The sequence below is a fragment of the Anomaloglossus baeobatrachus genome, chromosome 6 (genome assembly GCF_048569485.1).
Source record: "Anomaloglossus baeobatrachus isolate aAnoBae1 chromosome 6, aAnoBae1.hap1, whole genome shotgun sequence".
NCBI lineage: Eukaryota > Metazoa > Chordata > Amphibia > Anura > Aromobatidae > Anomaloglossus > Anomaloglossus baeobatrachus.
In genome coordinates, this window is record NC_134358.1 from 18237540 (window position 1) to 18242767 (window position 5228).

Genomic DNA, 5228 nt, shown 5'->3' on the forward strand with positions numbered 1-5228 from the left:
CTCCTCTGCACTAGTTGTGGTTGTGTTTTAGACTTCCCGGTATGGAACACGGGAGTCCGCTCCCGGCTTTCTGTGTGCCTGAGGAGCCGTGCCCGCTGACACTGACCTGTGGGATCTATGGGCTCTCTGTGGGTGGTTGTCTGCTTTTGGGACTTTGGTTGAGAGAGGACCTATAATCCTGCTCTCAATCGGTTGATTAGCTAGGCCGTTGGTTCCGGTCCTGGCTTCAGGGTCCGAGTACTCCCTCTGTGCACGGTTTCCGGTCGGGTCTCCGGTGTAGGTATCGGCAGGCTCCAACCCTGTCCCGGTCCACCTCGGTTCTGCCGAGCCGTCTTCCAGTCTCCTACTGACGGAGACCACCGTCTGCCACATAGCAAAGGTACCAGGGCTCCGTCCCTGGCACCGTTCAACTTGAACTTCTCCTCCGCTGTAGCTACACCTAGCTCCAGCCTCACTCCTGTCAACTTGAACTCCAAACACAATCTGACCCAGACTATTGTTTTTCCCTCCCCGAGCTGTCTAGACCCCTAGGTGGGGGCGTTCCCTAAACGCCTGGTCCCGCCCACTGGTGTGCCTATCTTGCCCTGAGGGGGGTGACTAGGGTTTCAGGTCGGCTGTATGTAACCTAGGTGAGGGAAAGTGTTATGCGGGGGCCTAATGTGTGACTACCTGGTTTTGCCAGGGCGTCACATAATAGCTGAGCAAGCAACTGTGACGCCCTGGACTAGCCAGGTAGTCACAGATAGAGCCCCACACAACACCAGTCCCCTCACTAGGTAACACCCGCCAAACACATTAAATCCTAGTCACCTCCCTCAGGGCTTGATGGGACACACCAGGGGGGCGGAGTCAGGTGGTTGGCACACCCACCGAGGAATTCAGATAGCCTGAGGCAGGAAACACAGTCAGTCAGTTGAGTTTGAGAGTTCAGTGGAGGAGGTCAGGCCTGTGACAGACTGACAGGTGCCGGGGTTGGAGCCCGGGCACCTTTGGCTAGGAGGCAAGCGGTGGCCTCAGCCTGCAGGAGCTGGGAAGACGGCTCGGTGGAACCGTGGTGGACCGGGACAGGGTAGTGGCCCGCCGGTACCGACCCGGGGAACCGACTCGGAAACCGGAGCATACAGGGGGGGTACTCAGACCCTGAAACGAGGTCCAGAATCCACTGGACTGAGTTAATTAACTGATTGCGGTCTGGACTATAGGTCCTTTCCCACCCAAGTCCCGACTGAAGACAACAGCCCACCGAGGGGGATAGAAAGCCACTGCACAGGTAGAGAGATCCCACAGGCCAGCGTCTGCGGGCAAAAGGGCTCTCCCGACATTCACAAAGCCGGGGAGTGGACTCCTGACACTGAAGCGCAGGCAGCCCAAATACACAACACGGTGCAGGAGAAAGGCAAAGACCACCGAACCGGGTGGGGGACCAGACGCAGCCGGCTGCGGGCACCGACCACCATGAACTTGGTTTACCAGAGACTTGTGTGTGTCAATAATCGTGAGTACAACAGTGCCACCCGGCTGTGCACCGCCCTGCAACACCCAGCTATTCCCAACGGGTCCCGGGGCCATCACCCCTACCCACGGAGGGGTTAACATCTTGCTGCACTATCATCTCCCCCAGGTGCCCCGTAACTGCAGCGGTGGTGTCCAACTTCACCATGACCCGTGGGTGGCGTCACGAACTCAAGCGCGGCTCTGGCCGTGCACCTACCTAACCCCCACCAAAAACGTCAGCATCCCCCTTTCAGAGCGAAGTGACCCCGGGTCCAGAGGCGCTCAAGCCACCCACCAACAAGCCCGGACCCGAGCGGCACGGCTGCAGCCGAGCGCGGGGCGGTACACAACGCTGCAGTGTAAAGCATGGAGGAGGGACAAAACAGCAGTGTCTTGTATGAGACTAAACAGTGGTGGAAGATACATAGAGAAGAGGTGAATCCAAAGTGTCCACAGTGCGTCATTTCCCATAATGCTCTGCAGGCGACTTTTATGCAAATTATTGCAATGAATGAGGTTTCTTGCCACCATCTTGGATGAACAGAAGTGAGAAAATAACGAGGAGAGTCGTTTTCTGTACACAGCTCCCGTGCAGATCTGTGTGCTATAACAATAGCATGAGCTCAGGGGGTCGCCAGCGCCTAGGGCAGAGCAGATAATGCCCCGAGTGACCCCTTAAAGTGTGTTTCCCATTTTCATAGATGGGTATTATCGGATAGATCTTGTAAATACAATCACTTTTACAATTTACTGCTTAGTAAAATTTGCAGCCGTTCTTAAGATATTAATAGTTTTTACAGCCTGTTGCCTTGGAAACCGACCTCCGCTGCTGTCCAGCTTATAAACACTGCGCTGAAGCTGGCGGGATTAGGAGGTGACAGCGCACGCCAGCTACAAAACAGAGATTACTGGCTCACTAGGTAAAGGCCTGTAAGCTCTGTGTGCTTTCTGATGTCCGGCAGCGGTGGTCGGTCTCCATGGCAACAAGCTATAAACAAAAGTGTTAATATCTCATGAACGACTAAAAATTCTAATAAACAGTAAATTGCAAATTTGCTTTTCTTTACGAGCTCTGTCTGATAACATCCAGTTATAAAAACAGGAAAAAACCTTTAAGCAAATAATTCCTGGTACAGAAAGTATTACCGCTTCCAAAAGTAATAATGTACAGACACGGAGCGCCCAGAGGGTGGAATTGAACCACTCTGTCCCTAGACAGATGCAGGTGTGAAGCCGGCACCCCAGACCACTGAGGATCATCTGGGCAGGAGATCTGTGATCACCGGATCCTATTTATGAATGACTCTGAAGTCACAAGTGAAGTTACGGAGATTATTAATATTTCATTATTTATTATTTAGGGAAATGTGAAAATCAATGTGAGAAATATCAGGAGATAATTGCTCTGAATCTCTGGCTCCGATCACGGCTGGATATCGCTGTGGAGCATTTCCATAGTATCTGCATATAAGACGGCAGCAATGCATTGTGGGAGATGACGGAGCACCGGAGCCTCTCACCTCCCCGGTGCCGGACTGACCCTGGAGCTCTGATCCGGATACAGGTTACAGGTTTCTGATCTGCGGTCAGGGAATGTCGGATTTAAAAGAGTTAAAACCTCATAATAGCTGAGCAAGCAATGCTGCAGTGTAAAGCATGGAGGAGGGACAAAACAACAGTCCAAGTCTTTCTCTCTCTCTCACTCGCTCTGTGTCTCGGCTCCAATCTACGCTCCTCGGCTATTGTCTCTACTCTTCTGTTCCTGTCTTCACAGCTAGGCTCTTGTATCCATTGTGACGCGCCCGCGGGGTCTTGGGGGATTCACTCATCACCAGGCCGGTTTGGGAGTTTGGGGGTTGTCACAGTGGCCTGGCCCGGCTTCATGATCCCGCGGTGTCAACCAAATGATGGAGGGGGATGATGGTGATGATGGGAGTAGTTGTCTTTCGTGACGCCACCTATGATATACTATAATGGGAGCTGCCGCTGCGCAAGGTCTCTCTCTGCTGGGGCTAATGGAAACGCAGTTCAGATGTTGCAGCTCTACACAGGCAGAGCTGTGCCCCAGGGAGGAGGTTGAGGGGAGTAGTCCACCCCAGTATGGGAAGCGCGGGAAAAATCAGACGACAGAGCGGTTACAGTTGAGTTGCTCCTGCCGTTGGACCACCAGACTCAGCTATGATGGGCTCCAGATGATCCCGGATAGTTTGGGGGCCGGTACCGGAGGGATACTTCGTGAGTCCTTCCTCCCTTCACTTTGCTGTGTGAGTCCCTGGGACTTGAAGCTACACAGGAACCCGAGTCCTTGGGGTGGGTATGTTCCCCGTCCCGTATAGCAGGCAGCGCGAGTCCGTAGATGGAGCTGCCCTATCGTCACGACTCCTGGCTCTATATGCTGCTTTGCCACGAGCGCTGTTGTGGGCCAGAAGCCTTGAAATCCTCTGCCCGGCAGATTCTGCTGGCAGGCCGTGAAGTGCCCCCCAGCCTAGGGCTCCGCACCCTGAGATATGCGCCGGTCCTGAGGGAGTTATTAGCTCTCCCCTCAGCGACCATGTTATCCTGCGTCTCACTTGGTTCCCGGTCATGTCTCGAATCCCTTAGTGTGTGTCTGGGGCTCCTTCTCCCATGATCAGTCGCCCCGCCCACTCGAGCCCGAGAGCTAGTGGGTGGGAGGCCCCAGATGATATGGTGACCATCCTAAATGACCCTACCCTAACCCTCTTGGTGAGAGGGCAACTGGCTTATATGTGATTTTGGATGTTGCGAACTGGCACCGACCTCCTCCTTACTCTGGATGAGTATCGCACCTCTGGTGAGATGCAGTACCCTGTGGCGACTGAAGCCTCAGGGGTGCCACAATTGCTCAGCTCCTTTCTCCATTTCTCAGCTCTTGTCTGTGCTGCTCAGCTCCTGTCTCTGCTGCTCGGCTGCTTTGCTCCTGCCTCTGCTGATTGGCTCCTGACTCTGCTACTCAGCTCCTATCTCCACTGCTTGGCTCATTTCTCCACTCCTCGACTCCCTTCTCTGCTTTTTGGCATGGTGCCTGCCGATGGTGATGCCTGCAGATATTCTAGTCCATGGTGTATCAGGGTACAAGGTAGATCTGACAGCACCTGATCGCCAGGCATGGCTCCAGAGAAGCCCACAGATCCCCACACATATCTATCTGTTACTGACCGCTGCCATTTCCCGGGTCTCTGCCCTTATATTACAGTCTTTGGTAATCTCTTCCAGAGGACGATGCAGCGGCTCTGGGTTCAGGTGAGTTCAGGATGCAGATTCAGCTTCATGAACAGAATTTACATAATCTGCTGCTTGTTCTTCAGACTCATGTTAATAAGTAAAAGCCGGAGATAATGAATCACTAACCGCAATCTATCAGAGCACGAACAGAACACATGGGCCATGTCATCTCTGCTCTATGGATCTACTGGGGGCAACATAGTCCATGTCTGATACTGTCTGCTGAGCCGTGCATCTAATCCTCTCCTGTGTGATACTGTCTGCTCAGCCGTGCATCTAATCCTCTCCTGTGTGATACTGTCTGCTGAGCTGTGCATCTAATCCTCTCCTGTGTGATACTGTCTGCTGAGCCGTGCATCTAATCCTCTCCTGTGTGATACTGTCTGCTCAGCCGTGCATCTAATCCTCTCCTGTGTGATACTGTCTGCTCAGCCGTGCATCTAATCCTCTCCTGTGTGATACTGTCTGCTCAGCCGTGCATCTAATCCTCT

General features: G+C 53.4%; 1 non-coding gene across 1 annotated transcript; it reads right to left on the reverse strand.

Annotated features, from left to right (window-relative positions):
- Positions 1–2673: 2673 nt before the first annotated feature.
- TRNASTOP-UCA (transfer RNA opal suppressor (anticodon UCA)) lies at positions 2674–2760 on the reverse strand. Its single transcript has one exon. It is a non-coding gene; the product is annotated as a tRNA-Sec (tRNA).
- Between the last annotated feature and the right edge of the window lie 2468 nt (positions 2761–5228).